Genomic DNA, 24,356 nt, shown 5'->3' with positions numbered 1-24,356 from the left:
TTGAGATTCCAGTGTGTTGGGCAAGGAACTGCAGCAACATCAGAGATGCTTGAGCCCTTGAGGATAGGGATTTTGTTAAAAGAGCTTGGCAGCAGTGGGATTCGAACCCACGCCCCCGAAGAGACTGGAGCCTTAATCCAGCGCCTTAGACCGCTCGGCCATGCTACCTGTAAAAGAGTGCTCGCTAATGACTGAAAAGCGGCGGGACATAGTCTGCATTCCATGCTCTGAATTCATTGCTTGTGCTGGAGGCCTCAGAACTCTCAACTTCAAGTATTCACCACTTTATCCATTATGAAAGGTTGTTGAAGTTTGACACAGATGGCCAAGATGCCAACTTATGTGCTTCAGTCCTCTTTCTGAGGCTGCAGATTGTGGTCACTTTACGCTTGAGAGTGGACTTTGGGTGCAGCATTCTGGCACTTAGTTCACTTGGCACTCTGCTGAAAAGTGTGCCAGCTTTTCATTAGTGCTGCTTGTTTTTTGGTGTCCACACTTAAAGTGTGAACGTGGAATCTAGCTTACAGGAGGTAGTCACATTGAGTTGGACTTGTTTTGTAACGTTGACGACATTTCACTAGTCATCTCATCAGAAGTGTGCCCTTTGGAAGACTTCTCAACCAAAACATGCAATTTCCTAATGCTGCTTTTCTGAGATTCCAGTGTGTAGAGCAAGGAACGCCAGCAAAGTGCAGCAGAAACTTCATAGACGCTTGAGCCCTCGAGGATAGGCATTTGTTAAAAGAGCTTGGCAGCAGTGGGATTCGAACCCACGCCCCCAAAGAGACTGGAGCCTAAATCCAGCGCCTTAGACCGCTCGGCCATGCTACCTACAAAAGAGTGCTCGCTAACCATTAAAAGGCGGAGGGACATATTCTACATTCCATGGATTGATGAGGCCGTGGTATAGATATAGCACACCTGGAATTCCTGCAGCTTGTCTTTAATGAGAGCCTGGGATGGCTAAGAAAGACACAGCCCCAGCTGAGCTGTCGCATATTGGCCGGTTAGCTCAGTTGGTTAGAGCGTGGTGCTAATAACGCCAAGGTCGCGGGTTCGATCCCCGTACGGGCCATCCGTGCGCTTGATCTTTATGGTCTCAGGCATGTGTACCCTGTGGCTTTCTGCTGTCCGATGTTCTGCATTCATTGCTTGTGCTGGAGGCCTCAGATCTCTCCACTCCAAGTGGTCACCACTTTATCCATTATGAAAGGTTGTTGAAGTTTGACACAGATGGCCAAGATGCCAACTTATGTGCTTCTGTCCTCTTTCTGAGGCAGCAAGTTGTGGTCGTTTTACGCTTGAGAGTGGACTTTGGGTGCAGCATTCTGTGGCAAGTTCACTTGGCACTCTCCTACAAAATGTGCCAGCTTTTCATTACTGCTGCTTGTTTTTGCTGTCTACACTTAAAGTAGGAGTGTTGAATCTAGCTTACAGGAGTTAGTCACATTCAGTTGGACTTGTTATATACTGTTGATGACATTTCACTAGTCACCAGAAGTGTGCCCTTTGGAAGACTTCTCAAACAAAACATGCAATGAATGCAGTTATTCTAATGCTGCTAGAGCAGAGAGGTAAGTGTTCTTTGAGATTTCAGTGTGTTGGGCAAGGAACTGCAGCAACATCAGAGATGCTTGAGCCCTTGAGGATAGGGATTTTGTTAAAAGAGCTTGGCAGCAGTGGGATTCGAACCCACGCCCCCGAAGAGACTGGAGCCTTAATCCAGCGCCTTAGACCGCTCGGCCATGCTACCTGTAGAAGAGTGCTCGCTAATGACTGAAAAGCGGTGGGACATAGTCTGCATTCCATGCTCTGAATTCATTGCTTGTGCTGGAGGCCTCAGAACTCTCAACTTCAAGTATTCACCACTTTATCCATTATGAAAGGTTGTTGAAGTTTGACACAGATGGCCAAGATGCCAACTTATGTGCTTCAGTCCTCTTTCTGAGGCTGCAGATTGTGGTCACTTTACGCTTGAGAGTGGACTTTGGGTGCAGCATTCTGGCACTTAGTTCACTTGGCACTCTGCTGAAAAGTGTGCCAGCTTTTCATTAGTGCTGCTTGTTTTTTGGTGTCCACACTTAAAGTGTGAACGTGGAATCTAGCTTACAGGAGGTAGTCACATTGAGTTGGACTTGTTTTGTAACGTTGACGACATTTCACTAGTCATCTCATCAGAAGTGTGCCCTTTGGAAGACTTCTCAACCAAAACATGCAATTTCCTAATGCTGCTTTTCTGAGATTCCAGTGTGTAGAGCAAGGAACGCCAGCAAAGTGCAGCAGAAACTTCATAGACGCTTGAGCCCTCGAGGATAGGCATTTGTTAAAAGAGCTTGGCAGCAGTGGGATTCGAACCCACGCCCCCAAAGAGACTGGAGCCTAAATCCAGCGCCTTAGACCGCTCGGCCATGCTACCTACAAAAGAGTGCTCACTAACCATTAAAAGGCGGAGGGACATATTCTACATTCCATGGATTGATGAGGCCGTGGCATAGATATAGCACACCTGGAATTCCTGCAGCTTGTCTTTAATGAGAGCCTGGGATGGCTAAGAAAGACACAGCCCCAGCTGAGCTGTCGCATATTGGCCGGTTAGCTCAGTTGGTTAGAGCGTGGTGCTAATAACACCAAGGTCGCGGGTTCGATCCCCGTACGGGCCATCCGTGCGCTTGATCTTTATGGTCTCAGGCATGTGTACCCTGTGGCTTTCTGCTGTCCGATGTTCTGCATTCATTGCTTGTGCTGGAGGCCTCAGATCTCTCCACTCCAAGTGGTCACCACTTTATCCATTATGAAAGGTTGTTGAAGTTTGACACAGATGGCCAAGATGCCAACTTATGTGCTTCTGTCCTCTTTCTGAGGCAGCAAGTTGTGGTTGTTTTACGCTTGAGAGTGGACTTTGGGTGCAGCATTCTGTGGCAAGTTCACTTGGCACTCTCCTACAAAATGTGCCAGCTTTTCATTACTGCTGCTTGTTTTTGCTGTCTACACTTAAAGTAGGAGTGTTGAATCTAGCTTACAGGAGTTAGTCACATTCAGTTGGACTTGTTATATACTGTTGATGACATTTCACTAGTCACCAGAAGTGTGCCCTTTGGAAGACTTCTCAAACAAAACATGCAATGAATGCAGTTATTCTAATGCTGCTAGAGCAGAGAGGTAAGTGTTCTTTGAGATTTCAGTGTGTTGGGCAAGGAACTGCAGCAACATCAGAGATGCTTGAGCCCTTGAGGATAGGGATTTTGTTAAAAGAGCTTGGCAGCAGTGGGATTCGAACCCACGCCCCCGAAGAGACTGGAGCCTTAATCCAGCGCCTTAGACCGCTCGGCCATGCTACCTGTAAAAGAGTGCTTGCTAATGACTGAAAAGCGGTGGGACATAGTCTGCATTCCATGCTCTGAATTCATTGCTTGTGCTGGAGGCCTCAGAACTCTCAACTTCAAGTATTCACCACTTTATCCATTATGAAAGGTTGTTGAAGTTTGACACAGATGGCCAAGATGCCAACTTATGTGCTTCAGTCCTCTTTCTGAGGCTGCAGATTGTGGTCACTTTACGCTTGAGAGTGGACTTTGGGTGCAGCATTCTGGCACTTAGTTCACTTGGCACTCTGCTGAAAAGTGTGCCAGCTTTTCATTAGTGCTGCTTGTTTTTTGGTGTCCACACTTAAAGTGTGAACGTGGAATCTAGCTTACAGGAGGTAGTCACATTGAGTTGGACTTGTTTTGTAACGTTGACGACATTTCACTAGTCATCTCATCAGAAGTGTGCCCTTTGGAAGACTTCTCAACCAAAACATGCAATTTCCTAATGCTGCTTTTCTGAGATTCCAGTGTGTAGAGCAAGGAACGCCAGCAAAGTGCAGCAGAAACTTCATAGACGCTTGAGCCCTCGAGGATAGGCATTTGTTAAAAGAGCTTGGCAGCAGTGGGATTCGAACCCACGCCCCCAAAGAGACTGGAGCCTAAATCCAGCGCCTTAGACCGCTCGGCCATGCTACCTACAAAAGCTTGTTTGCTAACCATTAAAAGGCTGAGGGACATATTCTACATTCCATGGATTGATGAGGCCGTGGCATAGATATAGCACACCTGGAATTCCTGCAGCTTGTCTTTAATGAGAGCCTGGGATGGCTAAGAAAGACACAGCCCCAGCTGAGCTGTCGCATATTGGCCGGTTAGCTCAGTTGGTTAGAGCGTGGTGCTAATAACGCCAAGGTTGCGGGTTCGATCCCCGTACGGGCCATCCGTGCGCTTGATCTTTATGGTCTCAGGCATGTGTACCCTGTGGCTTTCTGCTGTCCGATGTTCTGCATTCATTGCTTGTGCTGGAGGCCTCAGATCTCTCCACTCCAAGTGGTCACCACTTTATCCATTATGAAAGGTTGTTGAAGTTTGACACAGATGGCCAAGATGCCAACTTATGTGCTTCTGTCCTCTTTCTGAGGCAGCAAGTTGTGGTCGTTTTACGCTTGAGAGTGGACTTTGGGTGCAGCATTCTGTGGCAAGTTCACTTGGCACTCTCCTACAAAATGTGCCAGCTTTTCATTACTGCTGCTTGTTTTTGCTGTCTACACTTAAAGTAGGAGTGTTGAATCTAGCTTACAGGAGTTAGTCACATTCAGTTGGACTTGTTATATACTGTTGATGACATTTCACTAGTCACCAGAAGTGTGCCCTTTGGAAGACTTCTCAAACAAAACATGCAATGAATGCAGTTATTCTAATGCTGCTAGAGCAGAGAGGTAAGTGTTCTTTGAGATTTCAGTGTGTTGGGCAAGGAACTGCAGCAACATCAGAGATGCTTGAGCCCTTGAGGATAGGGATTTTGTTAAAAGAGTTTGGCAGCAGTGGGATTCGAACCCACGCCCCCGAAGAGACTGGAGCCTTAATCCAGCGCCTTAGACCGCTCGGCCATGCTACCTGTAAAAAAGTGCTTGCTAATGACTGAAAAGCGGTGGGACATAGTCTGCATTCCATGCTCTGAATTCATTGCTTGTGCTGGAGGCCTCAGAACTCTCAACTTCAAGTATTCACCACTTTATCCATTATGAAAGGTTGTTGAAGTTTGCATATTGGCCGGTTAGCTCAGTTGGTTAGAGTGTGGTGCTAATAACGCCAAGGTCGCGGGTTCGATCCCCGTACGGGCCATTCGTGCGCTTGATCTTTATGGTCTCAGGCATGTGTACCCTGTTGCTTTCTGCTGTCCGATGTTCTGCATTCATTGCTTGTGCTGGAGGCCTCAGATCTCTCCACTCCAAGTGGTCACCACTTTATCCATTATGAAAGGTTGTTGAAGTTTGACACAGATGGCCAAGATGCCAACTTATGTGCTTCTGTCCTCTTTCTGAGGCAGCAAGTTGTGGTCGTTTTACGCTTGAGAGTGGACTTTGGGTGCAGCATTCTGTGGCAAGTTCACTTGGCACTCTCCTACAAAATGTGCCAGCTTTTCATTACTGCTGCTTGTTTTTTTGTTTTTGCTGTCTACACTTAAAGTAGGAGTGTTGAATCTAGCTTACAGGAGTTAGTCACATTCAGTTGGACTTGTTTTATACTGTTGATGACATTTCACTAGTCACCAGAAGTGTGCCCTTTGGAAGACTTCTCAAACAAAACATGCAATGAATGCAGTTATTCTAATGCTGCTAGAGCAGAGAGGTAAGTGTTCTTTGAGATTCCAGTGTGTTGGACAAGGAACTGCAGCAACATCAGAGATGCTTGAGCCCTTGAGGATAGGGATTTTGTTAAAATAGCTTGGCAGCAGTGGGATTCGAACCCACGCCCCCGAAGAGACTGGAGCCTTAATCCAGCGCCTTAGACCGCTCGGCCATGCTACCTGTATAAGAGTGCTCGCTAATGACTGAAAAGCAGCGGGACATAGTCTGCATTCCATGCTCTGAATTCATTGCTTGCGCTGGAGGCCTCAGAACTCTCAACTCCAAGTATTCACCACTTTATCCATTATGAAAGGTTGTTGAAGTTTGACACAGATGGCCAAGATGCCAATTTATGTGCTTCAGTCCTCTTTCTTAGGCTGCAGATTGTGGTCACTTTATGCTTGCAGCATTCTGGCACTTAGTTCACTTGGCACTTTGCTGAAAAGTGTGCCAGCTTTTCATTAGCGCTGCTTGTTTTTTGGTGTCCACACTTAAAGTGTGAATGTGGAATCTAGCTTACAGGAGGTAGTCACATTGAGTTGGACTTGTTTTGTAACGTTGACGACATTTCACTAGTCATCTCATCAGAAGTGTGCCCTTTGGAAGACTTCTCAACCAAAACATGCAATGCATGCAGTTTCCTAATGCTGCTTTTCTGAAATTCCAGTGTGTAGAGCAAGGAACGCCAGCAAAGTGCAGCAGAAACTTCATAGATGCTTGAGCCCTCGAGGATAGGCATTTGTTAAAAGAGCTTGGCAGCAGTGGGATTCTGCTGTCCGATGTTCTGTATTCATTGCTTGTGCTGGAGGCCTCAGATCTTTCAACTCCAAGTAGTCACCACTTTATCCATTATGAAAGGTTGTTGAAGTTTAATACAGATGGCCAACATGCCGACTTATGAAACTATTGTGCAAAACACTGCGCTAACCACTTAAGAAAAAAAGAGGGAGCAGCTACATACAGTGTGACAAACAACCTATACAAAAGAGAATAAAAAAATGTAGCGCATACTGAACAAACTAGAAAATGATGTTAATGATAACAAAATACAACTGAGTCCATATAAATGAGTCCTTTGAACCTAATAAAGTGTATTCAAGGTGAAAACAAAGGAAACCATGTATAAACACAAAGAAGTGTCCAACTGTGAATGAATACAGGCACGACCACTCAGGGATGGTGGGTATCCAAGGGCTGGCAAAGGTGAAGTAGGTCCCTGGGTAAGAACAACGTCATAAAAGACAGCATCAATGGATGAATGATAAATGCATACTGTTACCGGATCCGGTGGACTCCCCTGTCAGCGACATGGAGTCTTAAAGGCAATGTGCCCAACAGGGCGGGTGAAGGAATGTCCAAACAGTTGAAGACTTACGAAGTAGATTCCACAGGACCCCCAGGGATCATCAAGGTAGATCGTCACCACTGTAACTCAATATGGAGATCCTGGAGGTAAGTGTACCACGTGTGGCAAAGGCTGGACATTATCTCCCATCAAAGCAATATGTGGAGAAAAAAGAAATGCTTCCACATAGTGCAGATAAAAAAAAGGTTATTTTATTTCTAAAAAAACCAAGCATATAAAAAACGTGATCACAATAAAATCAAGGGAAACATAAAGAAGGTGTAGCGGCCCAGCAACTTATGTGCTTCTGTCCTCTTTCTGAGGCAGCAAGTTGTGTTCGCTTTACACTTGAGAGTGGACTTTGGGTGCAGCATTCTGGCAAGTTCACTTGGCACTCTCCTAAAAAGTATTCCAGCTTTTCATTACTGCTGCTTGTTTTTTTTGCTTTCCACACTTAAATTGTGGAATCTAGCTTACAGGAGTTAGCCACATTCAGTTGGACCTATTTTGTAATGTTGGCAACATTTCACTAGTCATCTAGTCAGAACTGTCTGGTATATCTCTACCATGAAAACAACATATTATAATAAATGTGATGTTTGCAAAGAAAAAAAAGCTGTTTCAAATGATTCACTGTTGAATTCCCTGCAAGCTTCCTTTATTTTTTACATAAGGCATCGGGAACCCCCAAAATAAAGTCCAAACCCTCATTTTCGCAAGTGTGCCCTTTGTAAGACTTCAGAAATGCTTGATCCCTTTAGGATAGGGATTTGTTAAAAGAGCTTAGCTGCAGTGGGATTAGAACCCATGCACCCGAAGAGACTGGAGCCTTAATCCAGTGCCTTAGCCTGCTTGGCCATGTTACCTGTAAAATAGCAATTGCTAACGATTAAAAGGTGGCAGTACATGTTCTACATTGCATGTTCGGCATTCATTGCTTTAACTGGAGGTCTTAGAATTCTCAACTCCAAGTTTTCTCCACTTCATCCATTATGAAAGGTTGTTGACACAGATGGCCAAGATGCCAACTTATGTGCTTCAGTCCTCTTTCTGAGGCCGCAGATTGTGGTCACTTTACGCTTGAGAGTGAATGAATGAATGAAGGACTTGTATAGCGCTACCTATGTGAACTGAATCGCCTCAGGGCGAACTTTGGGTGCAGCATTCTGGCAAGTTCACTTGGCACTCTCCTTAAAAGTGTGCCAGCTTTTCATTATTGCTGCTGTTTTTTTTGTTTTTTTTTGCACCCGAAGAGACGGGAGCACTTAAAGTGTGGAATCTAGCTTGAGTTAGCCACATTATGTTGGACTTGTTTTTTAATGTTGGCGACATTTCACTAGTCATCTTGTCAGAACTGTCTGGTATATCTCTACCATGAAAACAACATATTATAATAAATGTGATGCTTGCAAAGAAAAAAAGCTGATTCAAATGCTGTTGATTCACTGTTGATTTTCCAGCAAGCTTCCTTTATTATTTACATAAGGCATTGGGAACCCCCAAATAAAAATCCAAACCCTCATCTTCACAAATGTGCCCTTTGTAAGACTTCTTAACCATAATATGCAATGAATGCTGTTTCCTTATGCTGCTAAAGCAGAGTGGTAAGTTTTTTGAGATTCCAGTGTGTTGCAATGAAATGCACCTGTCAAACAGGTGCAGAAAAATTGGTCTTTGGGTGTAGGTGGCGCTTTCCCACTGTAACCCTTGTAATCTGGGGGACAGGTAGCAGGTACAAAGCTCCCTGGGATGAGCAGTCTTTCAGGCACAGATACCAAATCCAGTGAAATAGTGACAAACAGTGTGGTGTTTATTTGTGATATATACAAGTCTATATACACAGGTGCTGTACAGTGTTCCAAAAAAAACAAATAGGAACAAAAATAGCCAAAACAAAACCTAGCCGTGTCTCAGCACTAACTAAACAATATTTACAGATCCTAACTACCAGGCTGAGCAAGCCTACAGCCTGTCAGCTTCCACATACCTTTTTGCTCTCCTACACAGAAGTTGTCTGAGTATCCCAGGCCAAGAGCAAAGGCTGTCTGCTCAGGTGAGCTTAAATTAGCCTGGGGGAGAGGACCAAGACCTGAACTGGACCATGGATCAGAGATCCCTGAACGTGTATGAGAGGAGCCTGGCAGATGTATAAACCCCGAACAGGACTTTTCCTGGCTCTCTCTGGGACGCTCTGCTACATATCCTGCATACCTTTGCTCATGGTCATTGAGCTTTCTGCTTAGGTACACCACAGGGTGTTCTTCCCCATTGTGTACCTGTGATAGTACTGCCCCGATACCAACAACAGACGCATCCGTCTGAACCAAAAAATCTTTGGAGAAATCGGGGGAGTACAGTACTGGTTGTGCACAAAGAGCCTTCTTCAGGACTTGGAAAGATTCCTCTGCTACCGAGGACCATTTCACCATTACAGAGTCTTTCCCTTTCGTAAGGTCTGTCAGTGGGGCAGCTATAGTTGCAAAATTTGGGATAAATCTTCTATAATACCCCGCAATGCCAAGAAAGGCCCTGACCTGCTTCTTGTTTGCAGGACGTGGCCATTCAAGGATGGCATCTATTTTATTCACTTGAGGTTTTATGACACCATGCCCAATAGTGTAGCCCAAATATTTGGCTTCCTGTAGACCAATGGCACATTTTTTTGGATTTGCTGTGAAACCTTCTTTGAAGAGGGAATCAAGGACAGCCTGGACACGGGGCAAGTGAGTCTCCCAGTCAGTGCTATTTACCACTATGTCATCTAGATATGCTGCTGCATATTGTCGGTGGGGTCTTAGAGTCCTGTCCATGGCCCTCTGAAATGTCGCGGGGGCATTTTGCAACCCAAAAAGCATTTTTTTATATTGAAAGGAACCCTCCGGGGTCACAAATGCAGTCTTCTCTTTGGCGCTACCAGTCAGGGGTATTTGCCAATAACCTTTTGTCAAGTCCAAAGTGGTCAGATAGCGAGCCTTGCCAAGTCGGTCTATAAGTTCGTCCACTCTGGGCATTGGGTACGTGTCAAACTTTGTCACTGCATTAAGCTTCCTGAAGTCATTACAGAACCTCCAAGTGCCATCCGGTTTTGGGACTAACACGATGGGGCTAGACCAGTCACTATTGGATTCCTCAATGACATCTAGCTCCAACATTCTTTTAACTTCCTCGCTGATGTCCTTTCTCCTCGCTTCAGGAATTCAGTATGGTTTGAGCTTGACACAGACCCCAGGTTCAGCAACAATATCATGCTGAACTGCTGAAGTCGTGCCAGGTAACTCTGAAAATTTCTCTCTATTTCTTATCAGGAATTCTCTAGTTTCCTGCTTTTGGGAATATGACAGGGTGTCTGGAATCGTGACCTCAGGGATCAGAGGGGACTCAGTACCCTTAGGCATTACCGCGAGGGACCTCGCAGTTAACGCCAGTCTCTCCTTCCAGGGCTTTAACAGGTTTATGTGGTAAATCTGTTCGGGCTTCCTTTTTCCTGGTTGATATATTTTGTAATTGACCTCCCCAACTCTTTCAATTACTTCAAAGGGACCCTGCCACTTAGCCAGGAACTTGCTCTCAACAGTGGGAACTAACACCAGAACCCTGTCACCAGGTGAGAAAACACAGAGTTGGGCCCCCCTGTTGTATATCCTCTGTTGAGCTGTTTGGGCCTGCAGTAAGTGTTCTTTTACCACCGGCATGATTGCTGCAATCCTGTCCTGCATTTGAGCGATATGCTCAAAGACACTTTTATGGGGTGTCTGCTCCCCCTCCCAAGTTTCTTTGGCTATGTCCAAGAGTCCCCAAGGGTGTCTCCCATAAAGCAACTCAAATGGAGAGTACCCCGTGGAGGACTGGGGAACCTCCCTGATGGCAAACATCAAGTATAGTATCAGGAAGTCCCAGTTTTTCCCATCCTTGTCAACAACCTTTTTTAACATGCTCTTTAATGTCTTATTGAAGCGTTCCACCAAGCCATCCGTTTGAGGATGGTACACCGAGGTTCGCAATTGCGACACCTTAAATAACTTGCACAGCTCTCTAGTTATTCGTGACATAAATGGGGTGCCCTGGTCTGTAAGGACTTCTTTAGGGATTCCAACACGACTGAACACCATAAACAGCTCTTTGGCAATGTTTTTAGCAGACGCGGTGCGTAAGGGAATGGCCTCGGGGTAACGGGTAGCATAATCCATGATTACAAGGATATGCTGATGACCTCAGGCAGACTTGGGGAGTGGACCCACAAGGTCCATGGCAATCCTCTCAAAGGGCACTTCAATAATGGGCAAGGGCACTAAAGAACTTCGGAAGTGTTGTAGTGGGGCTGACATCTGACACACATGACAGGATTGACAATAACTCTCAATATCCTTCTGTTTCCCGGGCCAATAAAACCTGCGCAACACCCTTTCAGTAGTTTTCTCAACCCCTAAATGACCTCCTAGCAAGTGCCCATGGGCAAGTTCCAACACCACCCGTCTGTATGGCTTAGGGACCACCAACTGTTCAACCACTTCATCATTTTTTTTACATACACGATACAGTAAATCCTCATTGCTGCTAAAATAGGAAAAACAGAGCCTGTCCCCTGATTCGACAGGTACATCATTAATCACCATTACATTTTCCCAGGCCCTGGCAAGGGTTGGGTCTTTTTTCTGCTCGGTACCAAAATTTTCCTTGTGTACATTAAGGTCAGCAAACTCCAGCGTAGGCTCAGATTTAGCAGATGGCTGTCCAGCTCCACTGGTTGTGGGGACCTCCTCAGGCTCCTCCAGCTCTCCTGCCATAACTGAGAAAGGAAAACCCGGGGAGCCCTGAGAAGAGTCCCCTGAACCCACATTGTCAGTAGCGGCCAGGAGTTCTGGCTCTGTCACTGAGTCAGCTACTGCGACCGGGTCGGGACGATCCCACAGTTCCCAAAACTTAGGGAAGTCCCTACCAATGATGGCCTCATGCACCAAGTGGGGCACAAGTCCGACCGGATGGGTCACCGTACCTAAGCCAGTTTTAAACTGAACAGTGGCTATAGGATACTCGCGGGTATCCCCATGTACACAGATCACAGCAACTTTTTTAGCATGCAAATTCACAGTTTCAACCATCTCAGCTGTAACCAAAGTCGCTAGACTTCCAGAGTCAAGCAAGGCCGTAATAGGCTTATTATTAACAGTCATTTGGCACATGTGTTTTCCCATACTTGGTGCTGCAGCGCATGAAACAGCAGCAAACATAGACTGCCTTCTAATCGATAGATCACACTGCATTGGTTCATCTGTCAATGGACAGTTTGCTGCAACATGTCCCAGTTCTTGGCAACGAAAACACCTGATGTTTCCCAAGTTTGGTTTGCTGAGAGGCAGTAGCTTCCCTTGTTTGGGATGCCAAACTTCAGTCCTGGCACCAAAAATCCTCCCCCCTATTTCCTTGCCATGCTTACCACCCACTTCCCCTGGAACAGTCTTACCGGTTGCCTGGGGAGACCGTAGTTTTGGGCGGAAAGTCCGTGCGGCTGTAGGGGTGGTGACCAGGTTCTCTGCAGCAAAGTACCTTTCAACAAGTTCCACGAGGTTGTCCGCCGAGTTGGGGTCTCCTTGACTCACCCACTTCTGCAGGGGAACTGGTAGTGACCTCAGGAACCAGTCCATGACCACACGCTCCACTATTTGTGGCCCAGACAGGGACCTTGGCTGTAGCCATTTTCTCACCAAGTGAATTAGGTCGAACATCTGCGATCTTGGGGGCCTCTCGTCTTGGAAGAACCAGTTGTGGACCCGCTGTGCTCGAACTGTCAAGGTGACACCAAGTCGCGCCAGGATTTCCCGCTTGACCTTTTCATAGTCTCCTGCTTCTGCTGACTCCAAATCATAGTAGGCCTTCTGCGATTCTCCAGACAGCAAGGGGGCGATCAGTCCTGCCCACTGGGTTTTGGGCCAACCTTCCCTCTCAGCGGTCCGTTCAAATGTTAAGAGAAAGGCCTCTGGATCATCATCTGCAGTCATCTTAGAAAGAAAGCGACCCACATGGATGGCTGAGGGCTTGTCTCCAACAACATTAACTTTAGCAGGTGACCACTGTGCTAGCGTCTCCACAACTGCAGCCAGGGTTTTCCTATCCTCTTTTGCATCAGTGGCTAGCTGTTTAAACAGCCTCTGCGATAGCTCCTGTACAGCACCAATCTGTTGGCACAGCGCCTTGGTTTGCTCCTGTGCGATAGCGTTTGTTTGCTGCTGTGTAGTGTTTGCTTGATGCAGTGCAGCGTTTGCTTGTTGCTGTGCAGCATTGGATTGTTGCTGTGCAGCATTGGATATCACCAATTGTTTTAGGATTTCCTCCATGTTTAGTCACTCTAGGTACTGGCCTTTCAAGTAGTAACTTACTACAGCTGGTCGCAGTCACCATCATATGTAACCTGGGGGACAGGTAGCAGGTACAAAGCTCCCTGGGATGAGCAGTCTTTCAGGCACAGATACCAAATCCAGTGAAATAGTGACAAACAGTGCGGTGTTTATTTGTGATATATACAAGTCTATATACAGTTGCTGTACAGTGTTCCAAAAAAAACAAATAGGAACAAAAATAGCCAAAACAAAACCTAGCCGTGTCTCGGCACTAACTAAACAATATTTACAGATCCTAACTACCATGCTGAGCAAGCCTACAGCTTGTCAGCTTCCACATACCTTTTTGCTCTCCTACACAGAAGTTGTCTGAGTATCCCAGGCCAAGAGCAAAGGCTGTCTGCTCAGGTGAGCTTAAATTAGCCTGGGGGAGAGGACCAAGACCTGAACTGGACCATGGATCAGAGATCCCTGAACGTGTATAAGAGGAGCCTGGGAGATGTATAAACCCCGAACAGGACTTTTCCTGGCTCTCTCTGGGACGCTCTGCTACACCCTATAGAGGTACTCTTGATGAAAGCAAAAAAAATTGCAATGATATGCACCTCAAACAGGTGCTGAAAAATTGGTTTTTGGGTGTTAATTGTGCCCATGAAACCTATACGAAAAACATTCTTCCAGATGAAATGATTGAACACCCTCAAAGCTAGGCAGGCTCGAAGTCCTGCAGAGATTTCACATCCCAAAAAGTCTTAATCAGTGACATCGACATCAGGGGCTTCCTAGCTGGTAATCCAGGACTGATTCATTCATTCACTGATTTTTATAAAAGTCACGGAGTCTGTGGACAGACACGTTCTATGATCAGTGACGAAACCTCCTGCAGCACTGAATGCCCGTTCTGAAAGCACGCTGGATGCAGGGCAGCCCAACAACTCAATAGCATACTGGGCAAGTTCTGGCCAGTGATCTATTCTCATGACCCAGTAAGTCAGTGGATCGTCAGCTGGAAAGCTCTCCTTCTTTGTTTTGGTCCCGAGGTAATCATCCACCATGTGATGCAGACGCTGCCGATGGGACGTGGAAGCTGACAGCCCTGGGCGGTGAGGACTAAAAATATTCCGAAATTCCTCACTTAGGCAGACGCCTTCTCCAACGCTCCTCTCTTGACCAACAGAAGACTCAAAACTATGTTTTCCATGACACTGTAACCTACTGGAGTCAGGAAAAATGTTCAATAAAATCCTCTTTAACGTATCCTCAAGAGATTTTATCTTCTGCACTCTCTGTGGGGACGGGATGAGTTCTGAGACGTTCCCCTTATAACGGTGGTCAAGAAGGGTTGCCAACCAGTAATCATCCTTCTCCTTTATGCCACGTATTCTTGGTTCCTTTTGCAGGCTTTAAAGCATGAGGTTGCCCATGCACCTCAAATTTGCAGAGGCTTGAGAAGCAGACTCCTCGGGGTCACTCAGGATGACAGCATCTGGAACTTCCTCCTCCCAGCCACGTACTACTCCCAAGGGTCCTGGGGTTGGAAAGCCATCGCTTACAGATTGACGCATGTCTTCCTCTTCTTTGAATCCTATGGAAGTGCCAGAATCCTCCTCCTCATTCTCCTCCCCTCTCTCCTCCTGTGTGTTCTGTGACATAGGAATGATGGTGTCTGGATAAAGTGGGCCTCGAGAGGAAAGGAAGTCCTCCTCTTCCTCCTGCTGCTCTGCCTCCAGTGCCCTGACCATAATGCCAGGCAGAGTCTGCTCCAGCAGGAACACAACAGGGATTGTGTCACTGATGCATGCACTGTCACTGCTCACCATCCTTGTGGCCTCCTCAAATGGTGACAATACAGTGCATGCATCCTTAATGATCAGCCATCCCATGATCAGGGACTGTATTTTTTTTTCCGTGGCAGCAGATGGGGCAGAGAAATTTGCCAGCTACAGTCTACAGCTGGTGAAGTGCTGCTAGGACCTGGGACACCCTGTGCTATGCCATCTTCCCTGTCAGTGGAGGCTGCTGAAAGGTAATGATTCGGTATCGCAGGGGCAGACTGAAGTGGGTAAGGAGTAGGAGGAGGAGGAAGGACAGATTTGTGCCCCTTTTATGTGGCTTTTAGGTGCTCTTGCCAACAGGCTGAGTGGTTGGACGTTAAAGCATGTTGTTAAGCATGTGGTACCCAAATGGTTGGTGTTTTTGCCACGTTTGATGTGCCTGAGACACGGTTTGCAGATAGCAACAGTGTGATCTGCTGCAGATGTGCTGAAAAAGGCCCAGACAGCTGAGCTTTGGGGAGTGGGCCGGGAGATAACAGCTGCAGAATGTGATGGAATAGGGTGGCTGCACTCTACTCTTTCTTGATGTCGGCCTCCTTGGGGTTGTGCCTTCAGTTTCCTCCTCTGCTCCATCTGGCACCCATCAGTGACCTCATCATCATTATCATCTTCATCTCCTCCATCTTCCTCATTACCACTTGTGACAGCTTGTCAATACGCTGCGGATTGGGGAACATGAATGCCAATTTTTTTACCAGTGTTCCTCCCTCTCTCTAGGCTCATGTTCCTGTCATCCTTAACCTCAGAACCAACATCTGAATCCAGTAATGGCTGGGCATCATCAAGGAGCAAGTGGCTGATGCTGTGGTCAAATAACTCAACTGACTCCTCAATGGCTGATGTTGGGGCTATGGCAGGAATAGATGTGAACAAGTAGGCAGGGTTATCCACTCTGGCAACTGCAGGGGACTGCACACTTGTCTCTGCTTGCGTGACAGAGGATGAGGAAGGTGAGGACGGTTTAGAAGCCAGTCCACAACCTCTTCTGCATGCTGTGGCTGGATAGCACAGGCAAACTCACTAAACAGAGGAAATGATGCCCTACCTGAGGACTGACCACCACGTCCACCTTTGCCTGTGGACACATTTGTTACTGGCCCCCTTACAGTGCCAAGGGAACGTCTGCCTCTCCTTGTTGTCCTCCCAAACATTATTGGGAGGGAGGGGGCGGTGCTTATAAGCAAATGTAAAGGAGAAGTAAATGGCGTTAAACTGGTAGTAACGCATAAAACTATATGGCGTTAAACTGGCAGTAATGCACACAGAACTATATGGTATTAAACTGGTAGTAACGCACACAAAACTATATGGCGTTAAACTGGAAGTAAGGCACACAGAATTAAATGGCGTTAAACTGGCAGTAATGCACAAAACTATATGCCATTAAACTGGCAGTAACGCACACAAAACGATATGCGTTAAACTGGCAGTAATGCACACAAAACTATATGGAGTTCAACTGGTAGTAACGCACACAGAAGTAAATGGCATTAAACTGGCAGTAACGCACAAAACTATATAGCGTTAAACTGGCAGTAATGCACACAGAACTATATGGTGTTAAACTGGCAGTAACACATGCAAAACTATATGGCGTTAAACTGGCAGTAACGCACACAGAAGTAAATGGCATTAAACTGGCAGTAACGCACAAAACTATATGCTGTTAAACTGGCAGTAATGCACATAGAACTATATGGTGTTAAACTGGCAGTTTTGCAAGCAAAACTATATGGCATTAAACTGGCAATAACGCACACAGAACTATATGGCGCTAAACTGGAAGTAACACACGCAAAACTATATGGCGTTAAACTGGCAGTAACGCACGCAAAACTATATAGCGTTAAACTGGCAGTAACGCACACAGAACTATATGGCATTAAACTGGCAGTAATGCACACAAATTAAATAGACTTTGTTGAACCGTCACTACACTGACGCTATCTGAATTGTCCCTACTCTAGCTATACACTAATGTCAAGATTAATGACACTGTCTCACTACACTACACTGAAACTGTATGAGCTGTCCCTACTCTACACTAATGTATGTGTGAATGACACGGTCTCAGTACACTACAGTGAAACTATGTGAGCTGTCCCTACTCTAGCTGCACACTATGCAAAGTTGAATGAAATGGTCCTCATCACTGCACTCACACTATCCCTAGACTGACACTAAACTAATATTCTACACTGACAATTGAAGCAAAATAGCACAGTATAGCACACTAACTAACTAATAGCACTGAACAGAGCCCTGCTCTATCTCTCTCCACACCAAAACCACACTGAAAATAGCTGCCATTGAAAGAATACATTTATACTGTGGAGCGAGAATGAGCCATGATTGGATAAAGTCATGATGACAGTGTCCAATCATGACTCTGACAGTGCTCTGTGACCTGATTGGCTGAAGCTTTCACTGCTTCAGCCAATCAGGGCTTGCAATGCACTGTTCAGCGCCGCAATGCATTGTGGTATGCTCGTGCCGAACTGTTTGCCCATCCCTATTTTCGAAACACCAAAATAAAATCCAAACCCTCATCTTCTTGTCTGGAATTTTTGTGGTCCCTTTTGCATAGCTGCATGTTGCAGCTGATGAAGAGGTACCCACCTCAAAATGCGTATGCCCAGAGGAGTGATGTCATATAGGGGGCCAGGCTCTGTGACGAGATTTATTCCATCGAGGTTTCTGCATCACCGAGCATAGTCTGTCAGTGCAGGCCTCCAGGAATCTGCTTCCCCAGTTTACATTTAAGCATTTGGCCTGGGCTCATGGACTGGAGTCTTATTCCAGTGCTGTGGACTGCTCAGTCGTGGCACCCTTCACCAGGCATTAGAATGTGGATAGGCATATACTATAGGGCATTGTTTGATGCGGCCATGTTCATCTATGGCATTCCTGGAATAACTACAGCTAGTCCAGGATTATATCCTCAAGTGGCTGTGCTTACCACTGCTCCTAAGCAGATCTGGGTAGCTTGGTAGAGTGTGTAGCTTAAAATACCAGTATTGTGGTTTTGATCCCCATGCTGTCCCGGTGTGGTTGATCTTTAAGTTTATACTAGAGTAGCACTCTCTAGTGTGCTAGAAGTGATAGTGCTGTTTTTTTGGTAGAGTAGGCAAATTTCCAGGCTTGGCTGCCGTGTTTTAATCTGGATTTGGAGTAACTCACAGGCAGCATCACCAAGACCTCCCACTTCTCTCCAGAATATTCTAACATCTTCTGAAAAGGAAGGAGGAGAGGAAAGGTGGAGCTGCCTGGGGTATCCTGAGGAGCCCTGACCAATCCCCAACTTGGATTGGCAGGGGGCAGGCCTGCTTAAATACCCAGGGTCAGCCCAGCTGGGGAGGAGTTGTTCGGGTGGAAGCTGGAGATGGAGTACTAGGCTGTCGTGGCCTTCAAGGGAGCTCCCCAGTCTGGGGGGTGACCTTGGGCCTGGGGCTCAGGTGCAGACAGGGCCCGTCTCACCACACACGGAGGTGTCCTGGGCAGGTGGCATGGAAGCAAGAAGAGGACAGCAGGAGAGCACTACAAGGTAAAGTCTCCAGGAAGGAACAACTGGTCGCAGTCAAGAGGGCTGGTGAGTGACACACAGTCAGGAGAGAACTGGAAAGGCATGCCTGAGAGGACTAGGAGATTGCAGTCTGGGATGGGTGCAGAGCCAGTGGAGTGGACTGTGGTGGCATGGGCAGTGGAGAGAGGCAGCTGCAGCCAGGAGGGCTCTCAGTGCCTGAAGAGGTGTCACTGGGAGCAGTAGCCACAAGGACTGCTAGCACTGGGACTTTCTACATTTTTGCTACACCAAAGGGCCCCATGGTCCCTGCCTGCAAGGGCATTCCATTTAGGCCTGGCTGAGCCAGTGTCAGGCCTGCAAATCAGTGCTAGCTGGTCCTGGAAGAGCAAGCAAGTGATGTGCTGGAGGTGTTAAGGACAGATAGTCTGCAAGCAAGTGTTGTGCTAGAGCTGAAGTGTTGAGGTCTATATACAGAGAATGTATATAGGCTGTACAGTCTGCTTCAATCAAGTGGGCATCCCATACTCCCTTACTTCGTCCAAGCCTGAGACCTATCCAGGAGTCATACTGGCTGCTAGGTCTACGTAAGGCCTATCCAGTAGTTCAGGGTTCCGCAAAGGAGGAGCAGCAAAGGTTAAGCCCGAAGCCTGGGGTGGAACCGCGTGTGTTAAAGGCTCAGCCTGAGGGGAGCCTGATCTTAGCCAGAGGTAAAGGAGAAGCAGTTGCCACAAAGGGATGACCATTCCTGTTACCAGAGGCAAGTTTTGGAAGGGATGAAGTTCTGAAGAAGTAGCAGAGCAGACGCAAGTGGGAAAGCTTCAGTGGAGACTCATCCAGGAATACAGCGGGTAGCTGTGAGTAAAGCTTGAAGATACAGTATCTCACAAAAGTGAGTACACCACTCACATTTTTGTAAATATTTTATTATATCTTTTCATGTCAAAACACTGAAGAATTGACATTTTGATACAATGTAAAGTAGTGAGTGTACAGCTTGTATAATAGTGTAATTTTGCTGTCCCCTCAAAATAACTCAACACACAGCCATTAAGGTCTAAACCGCTGCCAACAAAAGTAAGTTTTCCCTCCCTGGTGTCATGTGACTTGTTTAGTGTTACAAGGTCTCAGGTGTGAATGGGGAGCAGGTGTGTTAAATTTGGTGTTATCACTCTCACTCTGTCATACTGATCACTGGAAGTTCAACATGCCACCTCATGGCAAAGAACTCTCTGAGGATCTGAAAAAAAGAATTGTTGCTCTACATAAAGATGGCCTAATCTATAAGAAAATTGCCAAGACCCTGAAACTGAGTTACAGCACGGTGGCCAAGACCATACAGCGGTTAACCTGGACAGGTTCCACTCAGAACAGGCCTCGCCATGGTTGGCCAAAGAAGTTGAGTGCACATGCTCAGCGTCAAATCCAGAGGTTGTCTTTGGGAAGTAGACGTATGAGTGCTGCCAGCATTGCTGCAGGGATTGAAGGGGTGGGGGGTCAGCCTGTCAGTGCCCAGACCATAGGCTGCACGCTGCATTGAATTGGTCTGCATGGCTGTCATCACAGAAAGATGATGCACAAGAAAGCCCGCAAACAGTTTGCTGAAGACAAGCAGACTAAGGACATGAATTACTGGAATCGTGGCCTGTGGTCTGATGAGACCAAGATAAACTTATTTGGTTCAGATGGTGTCAAGCGTGTATGGCGGCAACAAGGTGAGGAGTACAAAGACAAGTGTGTCTTGCCTACAGTCAAGCATGGTGGTGGGAGTGTCATGGTCTGGGGCTGCATGAGTGCTGCCGGCACTGGGGAGCTACTGTTCATTGAGGGAACCATCGATGCTCTCAACGTACTGTGAAATACTGAAGCAGAGCATGATCCCCTCCCTTCGGAGACTGGGCTGCAGGGCAATATTCCAACATGATAACGAATGCAAACACACCTCCAAGACGACCACTACCTTGCTAAAGAAGCTGAGGCAGGCCTGTGCTGGCCATCGGGACTACCGGGAGTTTCCCGGTGGGCCAATTGGCAGTGGGCCACTACACTTCTGACTCTCTCCGAGTCTCCATTGTCATTGTTAGAATAACGCCGTCGCCGGGCGGCTCCGCTCCTGCACCCGGCGGGTGGCTTCACACAAGCATCATCATGACGCTGGCTGCCACTCACTAGTCACTTCCCCAGGCTCTCCCACTAACATTATAGCCTTGGGCGGCCTCTTTGTCCTGGCGCCGTGACGTCACTCATGGCCGGAGGGCGGAGGCGTCCCGGGGACATAGGAGGAGGCGGAGCCAGGAGCGTAGCATAGCAAGCAAGCCTGCAACCAAGAGGGGCCAAGGCCGAGCCAGCGCCGCTGAGGAGAAGGATTCGGAAGTTACCTTACCAGAACCAAGTTGCAGGCAGCCAGCAAGTACAGTCAGATAGGGACCAAATCGACTGTGACTGTGTGTGATTCAAGTAAGCACTAATACTTTACTAATAAGAAAGTAACTGAGTAATATGTAATAGTAACTGAATATGCAGCATGGCGGGGGTAGGGGTAAATCTGTACTGTAAATGTACTGCCACTGGACTGGTCATGGTTAAATTATTAATCAGTTACCATGACCAGTGGCATTAAATTAATAATTGACCAGTGCCATTAAATTAATAATTGACCAGTGGCATTAAACTAATAATTGACCAGTGGCATTATATTAATATTAATGCCAATGTGGCATTAATATTAATATAATGCCACTGGTCAATTATTAATTTAATGCCACTGGTCAATTATTCATTTAATGCCACTGGTCAATTATTCATTTAATGCCACTGGTCAATTATTATTTAATGCCACTGACCACGGTAACTGAAGAATAATTTAGTGCCACTGGTCAATTATTAATTTAATGCCACTGGTCAATTATTATTTAATGCCACTGACCACAGTAACTGAAGAATAATTTAATGCCACTGGTCAATTATTAATTTAATGCCACTGGTCAATTATTAATTTAATGCCACTGGCCACGGTAACTGATGAATAATTTAATGCCACTGGTCACGGTAACTGAATAGTAATTTAATGTCACTGGTCACGGTAATTGATGAATAATTTAATGTCACTGGTCACGGTAACTGATTAGTAATTTAATGTCACTGGTCACGGTAACTGATTAGTAATTTAATGTCACTGGTCATGGTAACTGATTAGTAATTTAATGACACTGGTCATGGTAACTGATTAATAATTTAATATCATTAGTCACGGTAACTGATTAATAATTTAATGTCACTGGTCACGGTTGCGTATTTGCGCAATTGCGTATAGTTTATATACTGTTTTTGTGTGTGTGTTTGCAAAATTAAAGTGGGCCGGTCTGGATGAAGTCCAGGGCCAAATTTTTGTCTCAGTCCAGCCCTGAGCTGAGGATAAAGGTGATGGACTGGCCAAGCATGTCTCTAGACCTAAACCCTATTGAGCATCTGTGGGGTATCTTCTATTGGAAGGTGGAGCATTGCAAGGTCTCTAACATCCACCAGCTCCGTGACGTCATCATGGAGGAGTGGAGGAGGACTCCAGTGGCAACCTGTGAAGCTCTGGTGAACACCAGGCCCAAGAGGGTTAAGCAGTGCTGGAAAAAAATGGTGGCCACACAAAATATTGAAAATTTGTTCCCAATTTGGACATTTTCACTTATGGGTGTACTCACTTTTGTTGCCAGCGGTTTAGACATTAATGGCTGTGTGTTGAGTTATTTTGAGGGGAAAGCAAATTTACACAGTTATACAAGCAGTACACTCATTTCTTTACATTGTACATCGTAGCAAAGTGGCATTTCCTCAGTGTTGTCACATGAAAAGATATAATAAAATATTTACAAAAATGTGAGGGGTGTACTCACTTTTGTGAGATACTGTAAGTACAGCGGTTAGCTGTGGGTGAAGCTCGAGGGATCCAGCAGGTAGCTGAGAGTCCAAGAAGTCTAGTAAAAGACGGGGAGCTGAGCTTAAGGATATATATAAGGAATTTTCTTGTATGTTTATGGATCAATTTATTTGCACATGTTTATATTAAACATGCCTGTTCAAGCACTGTATTTGTTTGGCATCCCAGTCTTAGTCCCACCCATTGCAGTTATAACAACTTTAGGAGTGTGTCTATGGGAATGTTTGACCATTCTTCCAGAAGCGCATTGGTGAGGTCAGGCACTGATGTTGGACCAGAAGGCCTGGCTCACAGTCTCCAATTCATCCCAAAGGTGTTCTATCGGGTTGAGGTCAGGACTCTGTGCAGGCCAGTCAAGTTCTTCCACCACAAACTTGCTCATCCATGTCCTTATGGACCTTGCTCTATGCACTGGTGTGCAGTCATGATGGAACAGGAAGAGGCCATTCCCACAACATTAGGAGCATAAAATTGTCCAAAATGTCTTGCTATGCTGTCGCCTTAAGAGTTCCCTTCACTGAGACTAAGGTGCAAAGTCAAACCCCTGAAAAACAACCTCACACCATAATCCCCCCCTCCACCAAACGTTACAGTTGGCACAATGCAGTCAGGCAAGTACTGTTCTCCTGGCAACCGCCAAACCCAGACATGTCCATTGGATTGCCAGACAGAGAATCGCGATTCTTCACTCCAGAGAACACAACTCCATTGCTCTAGAGTCCAGTGGCGGCGTGCTTGACACCACTGCATCCCACGCTTTGCATTGCACTTTGTAGTGTAAAGCCTCGTACACACGATCGGATTGTTCGACAACAAAACCGTGGAATTTTGTCTGAAGGGCGTTGGCTCAAACTTGTCTTGCATACACACAGCCACACAATTGTTGGCCAACAATTACGAACGTAGTGTCGTACTAGAACTACTACGAGCCGATAAAAAGGAAGTTCAATAGTCATGTGCCACCCTTTGGGCTCCTTCTGCTAATCTCGTATTAGCAGAAGTTTGGTGAGTGTCGATTTGCGCTTTTCAGCTCGTGCTTGTCAGTTTGTTTCTGTTTTTCACATTGTGCTTGTCAGGTCGTTTCTGATTTTCAGTGCGTTCTTTTCAGTTTGCTTCTGATTTTCAGTGCGTGCTTGTCAGTTCGTTTCTGATTTTCAGGTCTTGCTTGTCAGTTCCTTTCTGATTTTCAGTGCGTGCTTGTCAGTTCATTTCTGAACGGCCGTTCGTCTACTAGCCATGTGGCGTTCTTGTTGGAGAGATCATGCTACCATTGGGCTTGGAGTTATTGCTTTGACCCAAGTCCAGTCCAGGAACAGGAGGAGGAGGAGTTCTTGGATCAAGAATTGGTTGCTTAATCGTGACCAATTCTGTCTTATGCCTTTGCTGTGGGAGCTCCAGGAGAATAATCCTGATGATTTCAGGAATTGTCTCCGGATGATGGACCCCTGCTTTCACCGTCTATTGGCATTGCTTACCCCCTATATTAGTAAGCAAGACACATGCATGCGGCTTGCCATTACTCCCGAGCAAAGGCTCATCGCCACCTTGCAGTACTTGGCGATGGGGAGAAGTCTCCAGGATCTGAAGTTCACAACTGGGATCTCCCCTCAGGCTCTGGGAAGCATTATTCCAGAGACCTGTTCTGCCATTATCCAAGTCCTGCAGAAGGACTATATTCAGGTAAGTTTTATCCTTTAACATCACATTCTATGTATTTAATGTTTGCTAATGTAT

At 46.3% G+C, this 24,356-nt stretch overlaps 12 non-coding genes across 12 annotated transcripts; 4 read left to right on the top strand and 8 right to left on the bottom strand.

Moving 5' to 3' along the window:
* Positions 1 to 86: 86 nt before the first annotated feature.
* TRNAL-AAG (transfer RNA leucine (anticodon AAG)) lies at positions 87 to 168 on the bottom strand. Its single transcript has one exon. It is a non-coding gene; the product is annotated as a tRNA-Leu (tRNA).
* A 581-nt stretch (positions 169 to 749) lies between these two features.
* TRNAL-UAG (transfer RNA leucine (anticodon UAG)) lies at positions 750 to 831 on the bottom strand. Its single transcript has one exon. It is a non-coding gene; the product is annotated as a tRNA-Leu (tRNA).
* A 170-nt stretch (positions 832 to 1,001) lies between these two features.
* On the top strand, positions 1,002 to 1,075 carry TRNAI-AAU (transfer RNA isoleucine (anticodon AAU)). The gene has a single exon. It is a non-coding gene; the product is annotated as a tRNA-Ile (tRNA).
* A 596-nt stretch (positions 1,076 to 1,671) lies between these two features.
* TRNAL-AAG (transfer RNA leucine (anticodon AAG)) lies at positions 1,672 to 1,753 on the bottom strand. The gene has a single exon. It is a non-coding gene; the product is annotated as a tRNA-Leu (tRNA).
* Positions 1,754 to 2,334: 581 nt separating this feature from the next.
* TRNAL-UAG (transfer RNA leucine (anticodon UAG)) lies at positions 2,335 to 2,416 on the bottom strand. Its single transcript has one exon. It is a non-coding gene; the product is annotated as a tRNA-Leu (tRNA).
* A 170-nt stretch (positions 2,417 to 2,586) lies between these two features.
* Positions 2,587 to 2,660, top strand: TRNAI-AAU (transfer RNA isoleucine (anticodon AAU)). The gene has a single exon. It is a non-coding gene; the product is annotated as a tRNA-Ile (tRNA).
* A 596-nt stretch (positions 2,661 to 3,256) lies between these two features.
* TRNAL-AAG (transfer RNA leucine (anticodon AAG)) lies at positions 3,257 to 3,338 on the bottom strand. Its single transcript has one exon. It is a non-coding gene; the product is annotated as a tRNA-Leu (tRNA).
* Positions 3,339 to 3,919: 581 nt separating this feature from the next.
* TRNAL-UAG (transfer RNA leucine (anticodon UAG)) lies at positions 3,920 to 4,001 on the bottom strand. The gene has a single exon. It is a non-coding gene; the product is annotated as a tRNA-Leu (tRNA).
* A 170-nt stretch (positions 4,002 to 4,171) lies between these two features.
* On the top strand, positions 4,172 to 4,245 carry TRNAI-AAU (transfer RNA isoleucine (anticodon AAU)). The gene has a single exon. It is a non-coding gene; the product is annotated as a tRNA-Ile (tRNA).
* A 596-nt stretch (positions 4,246 to 4,841) lies between these two features.
* On the bottom strand, positions 4,842 to 4,923 carry TRNAL-AAG (transfer RNA leucine (anticodon AAG)). Its single transcript has one exon. It is a non-coding gene; the product is annotated as a tRNA-Leu (tRNA).
* A 153-nt stretch (positions 4,924 to 5,076) lies between these two features.
* Positions 5,077 to 5,150, top strand: TRNAI-AAU (transfer RNA isoleucine (anticodon AAU)). The gene has a single exon. It is a non-coding gene; the product is annotated as a tRNA-Ile (tRNA).
* Positions 5,151 to 5,754: 604 nt separating this feature from the next.
* Positions 5,755 to 5,836, bottom strand: TRNAL-AAG (transfer RNA leucine (anticodon AAG)). The gene has a single exon. It is a non-coding gene; the product is annotated as a tRNA-Leu (tRNA).
* Between the last annotated feature and the right edge of the window lie 18,520 nt (positions 5,837 to 24,356).

Source organism: Aquarana catesbeiana, linkage group LG12 (genome assembly GCF_042186555.1).
Source record: "Aquarana catesbeiana isolate 2022-GZ linkage group LG12, ASM4218655v1, whole genome shotgun sequence".
NCBI lineage: Eukaryota > Metazoa > Chordata > Amphibia > Anura > Ranidae > Aquarana > Aquarana catesbeiana.
The sequence above is the reverse complement of the archived record's forward strand: the minus strand, read 5'-3'. Positions and strand labels throughout refer to the sequence as shown.